Genomic DNA, 17,713 nt, shown 5'->3' with positions numbered 1-17,713 from the left:
CATAGTGTTTTTTTTTTTTTTGTCAGCTAGAAAGAAAAATGGCCACAATTCAGAAATGGAGAAAGAGAGAAAGCCCTAGAAAGCTGTAGAAAGCCGTAGAAAGCCCTAGAAAGCTGTAGAAAGCCGTAGAAAGCCGTAGAAAGCTGTAGAAAGCTGTAGAAAGCCCTAGAAAGCCGTAGAAAGCTGTAGAAAGCTGTAGAAAGCCCTAGAAAGCTGTAGAAAGCCCTAGAAAGCTGTAGAAAGCTGTAGAAAGCCCTAGAAAGCCCTAGAAAGCTCTAGAAAGCCCTAGAAAGCTCTAGAAAGCCCTAGAAAGCTGTAGAAAGCTGTAGAAAGCTGTAGAAAGCCCTAGAAAGCTCTAGAAAGCCCTAGAAAGCTCTAGAAAGCCCTAGAAAGCTGTAGAAAGCTGTAGAAAGCTCTAGAAAGCCCTAGAAAGCTCTAGAAAGCTGTAGAAAGCTCTAGAAAGCTCTAGAAAGCTGTAGAAAGCTCTAGAAAGCCCTAGAAAGCTCTAGAAAGCTGTAGAAAGCCCTAGAAAGCTCTAGAAAGCCCTAGAAAAGCTCTAGAAAAGCTCTATAAAGCTGTAGAAAGCCCTAGAAAAGCTCTAGAAAGCCCTAGAAAAGCTCTAGAAAGCTCTAGTTATCTGCTGCCTCTTCAACAAGAAGCCACTGTGACCACATTGATCCTACGATCCAGAAATGCACTTCCCACGGACCAAAATTAACCCAGGGCTCCGGGGCGCTTCTCTTCGAAACGCGATCCGCTCCCCGAAGCGTCGCATTTCAGTTCAGGCAGCGCTCGGGAACGCTGTATAGGAAAACTCCCCCCCCACCGCCACCGCCAAGAGCCACAGAACGACCGAATTAACACAAACACCTTTTAAAAACAACTCTTTCCCAGAGGCTGGACCGACCTACGACAGCGTCAGCGGCTACAGACCAACAGCTGGACCGACCTACGACAGCGTCAGCGGCTACAGACCAACAGCTGGACCGACCTACGACAGCGTCAGCGGCTACAGACCAACATGCTGGACCGACCTACGACAGCGTCAGCGGCTACAGACCAACAGCTGGACCGACCTACGACAGCGTCAGCGGCTACAGACCAACAGCTGGACCGACCTACGACAGCGTCAGCGGCTACAGACCAACAGCTGGACCGACCTACGACAGCGTCAGCGGCTACAGACCAACAGCTGGACCGACCTACGACAGCGGCTACAGACCAACATGCTGGACCGACCTACGACAGCGTCAGCGGCTACAGACTAACAGCTGGACCGACCTACGACAGCGGCTACAGACCAACAGCTGGACCGACCTCACGACAGCGTCAGCGGCTACAGACCAACAGCTGGACCGACCTACGACAGCGTCAGCGGCTACAGACCAACAGCTGGACCGACCTACGACAGCGTCAGCAGCTACAGACCAACAGCTGGACCGACCTACGACAGCGTCAGCGGCTACAGACCGACATGGTGGACCGACCTACGACAGCGTCAGCGGCTACAGACCAACATGCTGGACCGACCTACGACAGCGTCAGCGGCTACAGACCAACATGCTGGACCGACCTACGACAGCGTCAGCGGCTACAGACCAACAGCTGGACCGACCTACGACAGCGTCAGCGGCTACAGACCAACATGCTGGACCGACCTACGACAGCGTCAGCGGCTACAGACCAACATGCTGGACCGACCTACGACAGCGTCAGCGGCTACAGACCAACAGCTGGACCGACCTACGACAGCGTCAGCGGCTACAGACCAACAGCTGGACCGACCTACGACAGCGTCAGCGGCTACAGACCAACAGCTGGACATGTTTACATCTGGTTAGCTTGGTCACATGATCTCTGAAGTTCAAACCGATTTGGAGAAAAACATCAAACCCAACTTTTAGAACAACTTTTATAAGAATTGATTTAAGAGTTTGTAAATGTTTTCTTGGGCGCTCTAAGTTACTATTATATGCGTTTCTGGCATTGAGAAATCAATGTCTTTAAAAGGGAAGACTCGGGGACGTAAAGGGAAGACTCGGGGACGTAAAGGGAAGACTCGGGGACGTAAAGGGAAGACTCGGGGACGTAAAGGGAAGACTCGGGGACGTAAAGGGAAGACTCGGGGACGTAAAGGGAAGACTCGGGGACGTAAAGGGAAGACTCGGGGACGTAAAGGGAAGACTCGGGGACGTAAAGGGAATACTCGGGGACGTAAAGGGAAGACTCGGGGACCTTTAAGTCCTCAGTGATTTGGACACCAAGGAACTTGAAGCTCTCGACCCAGAAACCCGACTTACCCGTTCTAACCAATGAAATGAGTTCTGATCCAGACAGACGATCTTAGCTCTTTAATGTACAGTCTGGAAAGCCTTGGATTGGTCAGTGAAGAGGGCAGCGCAGTACCTCCGTCCTGTACAGACCTTTACCGCGTCATTTAAAAATCAGCCAATCAGGTGTTGACGAGGGTAGGAGGAGGGTTAAAGGTCAGGGGAAACAACACCGTCCGGTCAAGGCCTTCACACAGCCTGAAGAGCAACATTGTTTCAACATAAAGACAACACTGACACAACCAAGTCAAAGCCTCTCTCTCTCCCTCCCTCTCTCCCTCCCTCCCTCCCTCCCTCCCCTCCCTCCCCCTCCCTCTCCCTCTCCCTCTCTCCCTCCCCCCCTCCCTCCCTCTCCCTCCCTCTCTCCCTCCCCCTCCCTCTCTCTCCCCCTCTCCCTCCCTCTCTCTCCCCCTCTCCCTCCCTCTCTCCCTCCCTCTCTCCCTCTCTCTCCCCCTCTCCCTCCCTCCCTCCCTCCCTCCCTCTCTCTCTCCCTCCCTCCCTCTCCCTCCCTCCCTCTCTCTCTCTCTCTCTCCCTCCCTCCCTCTCTCTCTCCCTCCCTCTCCCTCTCTCTCCCTCCCTCCCTCTACACCCCCCCCTGCCTGGTGTTGTTGTTGTTTACCTTGTAGGGCATGGACTCGAAGAAGATGGACGTGGCAGAGATCTTCTTCTTGTCCGTCATGAAGCCGTGCGTCAGGTGACCTCCATCAGGGAGGTCCAGACCCATGATCCTCCCATGAGGCTCAACGATGGCCGTGTACACGGCGAAGTTAGCAGGGGAACCTATAAACACTCAGCCAAGTTAGCAGGGGAACCTATAAACACACAGCCAAGTTAGCAGGGGAACCTATAAACACACAGCCAAGTTAGCAGGGGAACCTATAAACACACAGCCAAGTTAGCAGGGGAACCTATAAACACACAGCCAAGTTAGCAGGGGAACCTATAAACACACAGCCAAGTTAGCAGGGGAGGCTATAAACACACAGCCAAGTTAGCAGGGGAACCAATAAACACACAGCCAAGTTAGCAGGGGAACCAATAAACACACAGCCAAGTTAGCAGGGGAACCAATAAACACACAGCCAAGTTAGCAGGGGAACCAATAAACACACAGCCAAGTTAGCAGGGGAACCAATAAACACACAGCCAAGTTAGCAGGGGAACCAATAAACACACAGCCAAGTTAGCAGGGGAACCAATAAACACACAGCCAAGTTAGCAGGGGAACCTATAAACACACAGCCAAGTTAGCAGGGGAACCAATAAACACACAGCCAAGTTAGCAGGGGAACCTACAAACACACAGCCAAGTTAGCAGGGGAACCAATAAACACACAGCCAAGTTAGCAGGGGAACCAATAAACACACAGCCAAGTTAGCAGGGGAACCAATAAACACACAGCCAAGTTAGCAGGGGAACCTATAAACACACAGCCAAGTTAGCAGGGGAACCTATAAACACACAGCCAAGTTAGCAGGGGAACCTATAAACACACAGCCAAGTTAGCAGGGGAACCTATAAACACACAGCCAAGTTAGCAGGGGAACCTATAAACACACGGCCAAGTTAGCAGGGGAACCTATAAACACACGGCCAAGTTAGCAGGGGAGGCTATAAACACACGGCCAAGTTAGCAGGGGAGGCTATAAACACACAGCCAAGTTAGCAGGGGAACCTATAAACACACAGCCAAGTTAGCAGGGGAGGCTATAAACACACAGCCAAGTTAGCAGGGGAACCAATAAACACACAGCGAAGTTAGCAGGGGAACCTATAAACACACAGCCAAGTTAGCAGGGGAACCTATAAACACACAGCCAAGTTAGCAGGGGAACCTATAAACACACAGCCAAGTTAGCAGGGGAACCTATAAACACACAGCCAAGTTAGCAGGGGAACCTATAAACACACAGCCAAGTTAGCAGGGGAACCTATAAACACACAGCCAAGTTAGCAGGGGAACCTATAAACACACAGCCAAGTTAGCAGGGGAACCTATAAACACACAGCCAAGTTAGCAGGGGAACCTATAAACACACGGCCAAGTTAGCAGGGGAGGCTATAAACACACAGCCAAGTTAGCAGGGGAGGCTATAAACACACAGCCAAGTTAGCAGGGGAACCTATAAACACACAGCCAAGTTAGCAGGGGAACCTATAAACACACAGCCAAGTTAGCAGGGGAACCTATAAACACACAGCCAAGTTAGCAGGGGAACCAATAAACACACAGCCAAGTTAGCAGGGGAACCTATAAACACACAGCCAAGTTAGCAGGGGAACCAATAAACACACAGCCAAGTTAGCAGGGGAACCAATAAACACACAGCCAAGTTAGCAGGGGAACCAATAAACACACAGCCAAGTTAGCAGGGGAACCAATAAACACACAGCCAAGTTAGCAGGGGAACCAATAAACACACAGCCAAGTTAGCAGGGGAACCAATAAACACACAGCCAAGTTAGCAGGGGAACCAATAAACACACAGCCAAGTTAGCAGGGGAACCTATAAACACACAGCCAAGTTAGCAGGGGAACCTATAAACACACAGCCAAGTTAGCAGGGGAACCTATAAACACACAGCCAAGTTAGCAGGGGAACCTATAAACACACAGCCAAGTTAGCAGGGGAACCTATAAACACACAGCCAAGTTAGCAGGGGAACCTATAAACACACAGCCAAGTTAGCAGGGGAGGCTATAAACACACAGCCAAGTTAGCAGGGGAGGCTATAAACACACAGCCAAGTTAGCAGGGGAACCAATAAACACACAGCCAAGTTAGCAGGGGAACCTATAAACACACAGCCAAGTTAGCAGGGGAACCTATAAACACACAGCCAAGTTAGCAGGGGAGGCTATAAACACACAGCCAAGTTAGCAGGGGAACCAATAAACACACAGCCAAGTTAGCAGGGGAACCTATAAACACACAGCCAAGTTAGCAGGGGAACCAATAAACACACAGCCAAGTTAGCAGGGGAACCAATAAACACACAGCCAAGTTAGCAGGGGAACCAATAAACACACAGCCAAGTTAGCAGGGGAACCAATAAACACACAGCCAAGTTAGCAGGGGAACCAATAAACACACAGCCAAGTTAGCAGGGGAACCTATAAACACACAGCCAAGTTAGCAGGGGAACCTATAAACACACAGCCAAGTTAGCAGGGGAACCAATAAACACACAGCCAAGTTAGCAGGGGGAACCAATAAACACACAGCCAAGTTAGCAGGGGGAACCAATAAACACACAGCCAAGTTAGCAGGGGAACCAATAAACACACAGCCAAGTTAGCAGGGGAACCTATAAACACACAGCCAAGTTAGCAGGGGAACCTATAAACACACAGCCAAGTTAGCAGGGGAACCAATAAACACACAGCCAAGTTAGCAGGGGGAACCAATAAACACACAGCCAAGTTAGCAGGGGAACCAATAAACACACAGCCAAGTTAGCAGGGGAACCAATAAACACACAGCCAAGTTAGCAGGGGAACCAATAAACACACAGCCAAGTTAGCAGGGGGAACCTATAAACACACAGCCAAGTTAGCAGGGGGAACCAATAAACACACAGCCAAGTTAGCAGGGGAGGCTATAAACACACAGCCAAGTTAGCAGGGGAACCTATAAACACACAGCCAAGTTAGCAGGGGGAACCTATAAACACACAGCCAAGTTAGCAGGGGAACCAATAAACACACAGCCAAGTTAGCAGGGGAACCAATAAACACACAGCCAAGTTAGCAGGGGAACCTATAAACACACAGCCAAGTTAGCAGGGGAACCAATAAACACACAGCCAAGTTAGCAGGGGAACCAATAAACACACAGCCAAGTTAGCAGGGGAACCTATAAACACACAGCCAAGTTAGCAGGGGAACCTATAAACACACAGCCAAGTTAGCAGGGGAACCTATAAACACACAGCCAAGTTAGCAGGGGAACCAATAAACACACAGCCAAGTTAGTGTGTGTAGTGTGTGTGTAGTGTGTGTGGTGTGTAGTGTGTGTGTGTAGTGTAGTGTGTGTGTGTAGTGTGTGTGTAGTGTGTGTGTGTGTAATGTATGTGTGTAGTGTGTGTGTGTGTAGTGTGTGTGTGTGTGTATAGTGTGTGTGTAGTGTGTGTATAGTGTGTGTATAGTGTGTGTGTAGTGTGTGTATAGTGTGTGTGTAGTGTGTGTGTGTGTGTATAGTGTGTGTGTGTGTAGTGTGTGTATAGTGTGTGTGTAGTGTGTGTGTAGTGTGTGTGTGTGTGGTGTGTATGTAGTGTGTGTGTAGTGTGTGTGTGGTGTGTAGTGTGTGTGTGTCTCTGTGTAGTGTGTGTGTAGTGTAGGTGTGTGTATAGTGTGTGTATGTATGTGTGTGTCTCTGTGTAGTGTGTGTGTGTGTATAGTGTGTGTGTGTATAGTGTGTGTGTAGTGTGTGTGTAGTGTGTGTGTGTGTGTAGTGTGTGTAGTGTGTATGTAGTGTGTGTGTAGTGTGTGTGTGGTGTGTAGTGTGTGTGTGTCTCTGTGTAGTGTGTGTGTAGTGTAGGTGTGTGTATAGTGTGTGTAGTGTGTGGTGTGTGTGTGTCTCTGTGTAGTGTGTGTGTAGTGTAGGTGTGTGTATAGTGTGTGTATGTATGTGTGTGTCTCTGTGTAGTGTGTGTGTGTGTATAGTGTGTGTGTGTATAGTGTGTGTGTAGTGTGTGTGTAGTGTGTGTGTGTGTGTGTAGTGTGTGTAGTGTGTATGTAGTGTGTGTGTAGTGTGTGTGTGGTGTGTAGTGTGTGTGTGTCTCTGTGTAGTGTGTGTGTAGTGTAGGTGTGTGTATAGTGTGTGTAGTGTGTGTGTGGTGTGTAGTGTGTGTGTGTCTCTGTGTAGTGTGTGTGTAGTGTAGGTGTGTGTATAGTGTGTGTATGTATGTGTGTGTCTCTGTGTAGTGTGTGTATAGTGTGTGTGTGTGTGTATAGTGTGTGTGTAGTGTGTGTGGTGTGTAGTGTGTGTGTGTGTGTGTGTGTAGAGTGTGTGTGTAGTGTGTGTGTGGTGTGTAGTGTGTGTGTGTCTCTGTGTAGTGTGTGTGTAGTGTAGGTGTGTGTATAGTGTGTGTATGTATGTGTGTGTCTCTGTGTAGTGTGTGTGTAGTGTAGGTGTGTGTATAGTGTGTGTGTGTGTGTAGAGTGTGTGTGTAGTGTGTGTGTGGTGTGTAGTGTGTGTGTGTGTGTGTGTGTGTATAGTGTGTGTATGTGTGTGTGTGGTGTGTAGTGTAGGTGTGTGTAGTGTGTGTGTGGTGTGTAGTGTGTAGTGTGTGTATAGTGTGTGTGTGTAGTACCTGAGTAGGGCTGGACATTGACCCCCCACCTGTCAGCCTCCAGTCCGTAGACCTCCAGAGCTCTCCTCTGACACACACGCTCCAACTCATCCACATGTTCTGTTCCCCCGTAGTACCTACACACACACACACACACACACACACACACACACACACACACACACACACACACACACACACACACACACACACACACACACAACCAGTCTAAAGTTTTATAACACCGACTCATTCAACGGTTTTTCTTTATTTTTTTTTACTATTTTCTACATCGTAGAATCAAAACTATGGAATAATGTAGTTAAACAAATCAAAATATATATTTTATATTTGAGTTTCTTCAAAGTATCCTGGATGACAGGTTTGTAGTCTCCTGGACGGCTCTGTAAGAAGAGAGATGGACTCTCTCTTTAATTTATTAACAAAGCAGTCAGAAACGTCCTCTACACATCACCGATTTATATTAGACCTACAAATTACCAACCCCATTCTCTCTCAGGGATAGATAACCAAACCCCATTCTCTCTCAGGGATAGATAACCAAACCCCATTCTCTCTCAGGGATAGATAACCAACCCCATTCTCTCTCAGGGATAGATAACCAACCCCATTCTCTCTCAGGGATAGATAACCAAACCCCATTCTCTCTCAGGGATAGATAACCAAACCCCATTCTCTCTCAGGGATAGATAACCAATCCCATCCTCTCTCAGGGATAGATAACCAAACCCCATCCTCTCTCAGGGATAGATAACCAAACCCCATTCTCTCTCAGGGATAGATAACCAACCCCATTCTCTCTCAGGGATAGATAACCAAACCCCATTCTCTCTCAGGGATAGATAACCAACCCCATTCTCTCTCAGGGATAGATGACCAAACCCCATTCTCTCTCAGGGATAGATGACCAACCCCATTCTCTCTCAGGGATAGATGACCAACCCCATTCTCTCTCAGGGATAGATGACCAACCCCATTCTCTCTCAGGGATAGATAACCAAACCCCATTCTCTCTCAGGGATAGATAACCAAACCCCATTCTCTCTCAGGGATAGATAACCAACCCCATTCTCTCTCAGGGATAGATAACCAACCCCATTCTCTCTCAGGGATAGATAACCAACCCCATTCTCTCTCAGGGATAGATAACCAACCCCATTCTCTCTCAGGGATAGATAACCAAACCCCATTCTCTCTCAGGGATAGATAACCAAACCCCATTCTCTCTCAGGGATAGATAACCAAACCCCATTCTCTCTCAGGGATAGATAACCAAACCCCATTCTCTCTCAGGGATAGATAACCAAACCCCATTCTCTCTCAGGGATAGATAACCAAACCCCATTCTCTCTCAGGGATAGATAACCAAACCCCATTCTCTCTCAGGGATAGATAACCAAACCCCATTCTCTCTCAGGGAGAGATAACCAACCCCATTCTCTCTCAGGGAGAGATAACCAACCCCATTCTCTCTCAGGGAGAGATAACCAACCCCATTCTCTCTCAGGGATAGATAACCAACCCCATTCTCTCTCAGGGATAGATAACCAACCCCATTCTCTCTCAGGGATAGATAACCAACCCCATTCTCTCTCAGGGATAGATAACCAACCCCATTCTCTCTCAGGGATAGATAACCAACCCCATTCTCTCTTTCTGGGATAGATAACCAACCCCATTCTCTCTTTCTGGGATAGATAACCAACCCCATTCTCTCTTTCTGGGATAGATAACCAACCCCATTCTCTCTTTCTGGGATAGATAACCAAACCCCATTCTCTCTTTCTGGGATAGATAACCAAACCCCATTCTCTCTCAGGGATAGATAACCAAACCCATTCTCTCTCAGGGATAGATAACCAAACCCATTCTCTCTCAGGGATAGATAACCAAACCCCATCCTCTCTCAGGGATAGATAACCAAACCCCATCCTCTCTCAGGGATAGATAACCAACCCCATTCTCTCTCAGGGATAGATAACCAACCCCATTCTCTCTCAGGGATAGATAACCAACCCCATTCTCTCTCAGGGATAGATAACCAACCCCATTCTCTCTCAGGGATAGATAACCAACCCCATTCTCTCTCAGGGATAGATAACCAACCCCATTCTCTCTCAGGGATAGATAACCAACCCCATTCTCTCTCAGGGATAGATAACCAACCCCATTCTCTCTCAGGGATAGATAACCAACCCCATTCTCTCTCAGGGATAGATAACCAACCCCATTCTCTCTCAGGGATAGATAACCAACCCCATCCTCTCTCAGGGATAGATAACCAAACCCCATTCTCTCTCAGGGATAGATAACCAACCCCATCCTCTCTCAGGGATAGATAACCAAACCCATTCTCTCTCAGGGATAGATAACCAAACCCCATTCTCTCTCAGGGATAGATAACCAACCCCATTCTCTCTCAGGGATAGATAACCAACCCCATTCTCTCTCAGGGATAGATAACCAACCCCATTCTCTCTCAGGGATAGATAACCAACCCCATTCTCTCTCAGGGATAGATAACCAAACCCCATTCTCTCTCAGGGATAGATAACCAAACCCCATTCTCTCTCAGGGATAGATAACCAAACCCCATTCTCTCTCAGGGATAGATAACCAAACCCCATTCTCTCTCAGGGATAGATAACCAAACCCCATTCTCTCTCAGGGATAGATAACCAAACCCCATTCTCTCTCAGGGATAGATAACCAAACCCCATTCTCTCTCAGGGATAGATAACCAAACCCCATTCTCTCTCAGGGATAGATAACCAAACCCCATTCTCTCTCAGGGATAGATAACCAAACCCCATTCTCTCTCAGGGATAGATAACCAACCCCATTCTCTCTCAGGGATAGATAACCAAACCCCATTCTCTCTCAGGGATAGATAACCAACCCCATTCTCTCTCAGGGATAGATAACCAACCCCATTCTCTCTCAGGGATAGATAACCAACCCCATTCTCTCTCAGGGATAGATAACCAAACCCATTCTCTCTCAGGGATAGATAACCAAACCCATTCTCTCTCAGGGATAGATAACCAAACCCCATTCTCTCTCAGGGATAGATAACCAACCCCATTCTCTCTCAGGGATAGATAACCAAACCCATTCTCTCTCAGGGATAGATAACCAAACCCATTATTTCTCTCTCCCCCCCACCACCACCAGTTTTAAAAAACACATAATTGTGGGAAATCTGCTTTTAGTTATCGTTGTCCCTGGTGTGTAGAACAATATTCAGAATTCCTTGCAGTTAGATATTCTGATTCCTTCCAGGCATTTTTTAATTATTAAATTGAAGACTTTTTGTTACAGAATGCGAATGCTTTTCTTAAATATATTTAAATGTTGTTTAGGGCAGCAGGTGGCCTAGTGGTTAGAGCGTTGGGCCAGTAACCAGCAGGTAGCCTAGTGGTTAGAGCGTTGGGCCAGTAACCAGCAGGTAGCCTAGTGGTTAGAGCGTTGGGCCAGTAACCAGCAGGTAGCCTAGTGGTTAGAGCGTTGGGCCAGTAACCAGCAGGTAGCCTAGTGGTTAGAGCGTTGGGCCAGTAACCAGCAGGTAGCCTAGTGGTTAGAGGGTTGGGCCAGTAACCAGCAGGTAGCCTAGTGGTTAGAGCGTTGGGACAGTAACCAGCAGGTAGCCTAGTGGTTAGAGCGTTGGGCCAGTAACCAGCAGGTAGCCTAGTGGTTAGAGCGTTGGGACAGTAACCAGCAGGTAGCCTAGTGGTTAGAGCGTTGGGCCAGTAACCAGCAGGTAGCCTAGTGGTTAGAGCGTTGGGCCAGTAACCAGCAGGTAGCCTAGTGGTTAGAGCGTTGGGCCAGTAACCAGCAGGTAGCCTAGTGGTTAGAGCATTGGGCCAGTAACCAGCAGGTAGCCTAGTGGTTAGAGCGTTGGGCCAGTAACCAGCAGGTAGCCTAGTGGTTAGAGCGTTGGGCCAGTAACCAGCAGGTAGCCTAGTGGTTAGAGCGTTGGGCCAGTAACCAGCAGGTAGCCTAGTGGTTAGAGCGTTGGGCCAGTAACCAGCAGGTAGCCTAGTGGTTAGAGGGTTGGGCCAGTAACCAGCAGGTAGCCTAGTGGTTAGAGCGTTGGGACAGTAACCAGCAGGTAGCCTAGTGGTTAGAGCGTTGGGCCAGTAACCAGCAGGTAGCCTAGTGGTTAGAGCGTTGGGCCAGTAACCAGCAGGTAGCCTAGTGGTTAGAGCGTTGGGCCAGTAACCAGCAGGTAGCCTAGTGGTTAGAGCGTTGGGCCAGTAACCAGCAGGTAGCCTAGTGGTTAGAGCGTTGGGCCAGTAACCAGCAGGTAGCCTAGTGGTTAGAGCGTTGGGCCAGTAACCAGCAGGTAGCCTAGTGGTTAGAGCGTTGGGCCAGTAACCAGCAGGTAACCTAGTGGTTAGAGCGTTGGGCCAGTAACCAGCAGGTAGCCTAGTGGTTAGAGCGTTGGGCCAGTAACCAGCAGGTAGCCTAGTGGTTAGAGCGTTGGGCCAGTAACCAGCAGGTAACCTAGTGGTTAGAGCGTTGGGCCAGTAACCAGCAGGTAGCCTAGTGGTTAGAGCGTTGGGCCAGTAACCAGCAGGTAGCCTAGTGGTTAGAGCGTTGGGCCAGTAACCAGCAGGTAGCCTAGTGGTTAGAGCGTTGGGCCAGTAACCAGCAGGTAGCCTAGTGGTTAGAGCGTTGGGCCAGTAACCAGCAGGTAGCCTAGTGGTTAGAGCGTTGGGCCAGTAACCAGCAGGTAGCCTAGTGGTTAGAGCGTTGGGCCAGTAACCAGCAGGTAACCTAGTGGTTAGAGCGTTGGGCCAGTAACCAGCAGGTAGCCTAGTGGTTAGAGCGTTGGGCCAGTAACCAGCAGGTAGCCTAGTGGTTAGAGCGTTGGGCCAGTAACCAGCAGGTAGCCTAGTGGTTAGAGCGTTGGGCCAGTAACCAGCAGGTAGTCTAGTGGTTAGAGCGTTGGGCCAGTAACCAGCAGGTAGCCTAGTGGTTAGAGCGTTGGGCCAGTAACCAGCAGGTAGCCTGGTGGTTAGAGCGTTGGACTAGTAACCAGCAGGTAGCCTAGTGGTTAGAGGGTTGGGCCAGTAACCAGCAGGTAGCCTAGTGGTTAGAGCGTTGGGCCAGTAACCAGCAGGTAGCCTAGTGGTTAGAGCGTTGGGCCAGTAACCAGCAGGTAGCGTAGTGGTTAGAGCGTTGGGCCAGTAACCAGCAGGTAGCCTAGTGGTTAGAGCGTTGGGCCAGTAAACCGAAAGGTGTGACACATTGAATCCCCCATTTGTTCGTTCTGCTCCTGAACAATATAACCCACTGTTCCCTGGTAGGCCGTCATTGTGAATAAGAATTTGTTCTTAACTGACTTGTCTAGTTAAATAAAGGTTCATAAAGGTTCATAAAGGTTCATAAAGGTTCATAGCGCCCACCGCTGTCCAGGATACCCCTCTGAGTGACTCCCTGTTTAAATAAAGGTTCATAAAGGTTCATAGTACCCACCGCTGTCCGGGATACCCCTCTGAGTGACTCCCTGTTTAAATAAAGGTTCCTAAAGGTTCCTAAAGGTTCCTAAAGGTTCCTAAAGGTTCATAAAGGTTCCTAAAGGTTCATAAAGGTTCATTAAGGTTCCTAAAGGTTCATTAAGGTTCATTAAGGTTCATAAAGGTTCATAGCACCCACCGCTGTCCGGGATACCCCTCTGAGTGACTCCCTGTTTAAATAAAGGTTCATTAAGGATCATAAAGGTTAATAAAGGTTCATAGTACCCACCGCTGTCCGGGATACCCCTCTGAGTACTTGTTGTTCATACAGGACCCCAGGGCTTCCAGAACGGCTCTGGAGGTGAAGTTCTCTGATGCGATCAGCTCCAGGCCAAAGGTCTGACGATGCTTCTCTCGCTTGATGATGGAGAACACCTACACACAATACACCGTTTCATTATAATACACACACCTACACAATACACCGTTTCATTATAATACACCTACACAATACACCGTTTCATTATAATACACCCACCTACACAATACACCGTTTCATTATAATACACCTACACAATACACCGTTTCATTATAATACACCCACCTACACAATACACCGTTTCATTATAATACACCTACACAATACACCGTTTCATTATAATACATCCACCTACACAATACACCGTTTCATTATAATACACCTACACAATACACCGTTTCATTATAATACACACACCTACACAATACACCGTTTCATTATAATACACACACCTACACAATACACCGTTTCATTATAATACACACACCTACACAATACACCGTTTCATTATAATACACACACCTACACAATACACCGTTTCATTATAATACACACACCTACACAATACACCGTTTCATTATAATACACACCTACACAATACACCGTTTCATTATAATACACACACCTAGCACAATACACCGTTTCATTATAATACACACACCTAGCACAATACACCGTTTCATTATAATACACACACCTACACAATACACCGTTTCATTATAATACACACACCTACACAATACACCGTTTCATTATAATACACACACCTACACAATACACCGTTTCATTATAATACACACACCTACACAATACACCGTTTCATTATAATACACACCCCTACACAATACACCGTTTCATTATAATACACACCCCTACACAATACACCGTTTCATTATAATACACACCCCTACACAATACACCGTTTCATTATAATACACACACCTACACAATACACCGTTTCATTATAATACACACACCTACACAATACACCGTTTCATTATAATACACACACCTACACAATACACCGTTTCATTATAATACACACCTACACAATACACCGTTTCATTATAATACACACACCTACACACAATACACCGTTTCATTATAATACACACCTACACAATACACCGTTTCATTATAATACACACCTACACAATACACCGTTTCATTATAATACACACACCTACACACAATACACCGTTTCATTATAATACACACACCTACACACAATACACCGTTTCATTATAATACACACACCTACACACAATACACCGTTTCATTATAATACACACACCTACACACAATACACCGTTTCATTATAATACACACACCTACACAATACACCGTTTCATTATAATACACACCCCTACACACAATACACCGTTTCATTATAATACACACACCTACACACAATACACCGTTTCATTATAATACACACCCCTACACAATACACCGTTTCATTATAATACACACACCTACACACAATACACCGTTTCATTATAATACACACACCTACACAATACACCGTTTCATTATAATACACACACCTACACAATACACCGTTTCATTATAATACACACACCTACACAATACACCGTTTCATTATAATACACACACCTACACAATACACCGTTTCATTATAATACACACACCTACACAATACACCGTTTCATTATAATACACACCCCTACACAATACACCGTTTCATTATAATACACACCCCTACACAATACACCGTTTCATTATAATACACACCTACACAATACACCGTTTCATTATAATACACACCTACACAATACACCGTTTCATTATAATACACACCTACACAATACACCGTTTCATTATAATACACACCCCTACACAATACACCGTTTCATTATAATACACACCTACACAATACACCGTTTCATTATAATACACACCTACACAATACACCGTTTCATTATAACACACACCTACACAATACACCGTTTCATTATAATACACACCCCTACACAATACACCGTTTCATTATAATACACACACCTACACAATACACCGTTTCATTATAATACACACACCTACACAATACACCGTTTCATTATAATACACACACCTACACACAATACACCGTTTCATTATAATACACACACCTACACAATACACCGTTTCATTATAATACACACACCTACACAATACACCGTTTCATTATAATACACACACCTACACACAATACACCGTTTCATTATAATACACACACCTACACAATACACCGTTTCATTATAATACACACACCTACACAATACACCGTTTCATTATAATACACACACCTACACAATACACCGTTTCATTATAATACACACACCTACACAATACACCGTTTCATTATAATACACACCTACACAATACACCGTTTCATTATAATACACCTACACAATACACCGTTTCATTATAATACACCTACACAATACACCGTTTCATTATAATACACACACCTACACAATACACCGTTTCATTATAATACACACACCTACACAATACACCGTTTCATTATAATACACACACCTACACAATACACCGTTTCATTATAATACACACACCTACACAATACACCGTTTCATTATAATACACACCTACACAATACACCGTTTCATTATAATACAGCTACACAATACACCGTTTCATTATAATACACACACCTACACAATACACCGTTTCATTATAATACACCTACACAATACACCGTTTCATTATAATACACCTACACAATACACCGTTTCATTATAATACACCTACACAATACACCGTTTCATTATAATACACACCTACACAATACACCGTTTCATTATAATACACACACCTACACAATACACCGTTTCATTATAATACACCCACCTACACAATACACCGTTTCATTATAATACACCTACACACAATACACCGTTTCATTATAATACACCTACACACAATACACCGTTTCATTATAACACACACCTACACACAATACACCGTTTCATTATAATACACACACCTACACAATACACCGTTTCATTATAATACACCTACACAATACACCGTTTCATTATAATACACACCTACACAATACACCGTTTCATTATAATACACACCTACACAATACACCGTTTCATTATAATACACACCTACACAATACACCGTTTCATTATAATACACACCTACACAATACACCGTTTCATTATAATACACACCTACACAATACACCGTTTCATTATAATACACACCTACACAATACACCGTTTCATTATAATACACACCTACACAATACACCGTTTCATTATAATACACACCTACACAATACACCGTTTCATTATAATACACACCTACACAATACACCGTTTCATTATAATACACACACCTACACAATACACCGTTTCATTATAATACACACCTACACAATACACCGTTTCATTATAATACACACACCTACACACAATACACCGTTTCATTATAATACACACCTACACAATACACCGTTTCATTATAATACACCTACACAATACACCGTTTCATTATAATACACACCTACACAATACACCGTTACATTATAATACACACCTACACAATACACCGTTTCATTATAATACACCTACACAATACACCGTTTCATTATAATACACCTACACACAATACACCGTTTCATTATAATACACACACCTACACAATACACCGTTTCATTATAATACACACACCTACACAATACACCGTTTCATTATAATACACACACCTACACAATACACCGTTTCATTATAATACACACACCTACACAATACACCGTTTCATTATAATACACACCTACACAATACACCGTTTCATTATAATACACACCTACACAATACACCGTTTCATTATAATACACACCTACACAATACACCGTTTCATTATAATACACACACCTACACACAATACACCGTTTCATTATAATACACACCTACACAATACACCGTTTCATTATAATACACACCTACACAATACACCGTTTCATTATAATACACACCTACACAATACACCGTTACATTATAATACACACCTACACAATACACCGTTTCATTATAATACACCTACACAATACACCGCTTTCATTATAATACACACACCTACACAATACACCGTTTCATTATAATACACCTACACACAATACACCGTTTCATTATAATACACACACCTACACAATACACCGTTTCATTATAATACACACACCTACACAATACACCGTTTCATTATAATACACACACCTACACAATACACCGTTTCATTATAATACACACAC

The 17,713-nt window shown here is 45.4% G+C and overlaps 1 pseudogene; it reads right to left on the bottom strand.

Moving 5' to 3' along the window:
* Positions 1-17,713, bottom strand: part of LOC123732724 (serine hydroxymethyltransferase, cytosolic-like) — a 58,146-nt pseudogene that overhangs the window by 17,321 nt on the left and 23,112 nt on the right.

Source organism: Salmo salar, unplaced genomic scaffold (assembly GCF_905237065.1).
Source record: "Salmo salar unplaced genomic scaffold, Ssal_v3.1, whole genome shotgun sequence".
NCBI lineage: Eukaryota > Metazoa > Chordata > Actinopteri > Salmoniformes > Salmonidae > Salmo > Salmo salar.
Note: the sequence above shows the minus strand (reverse complement) of the source record. Positions and strands in the feature narration are given on the sequence as shown.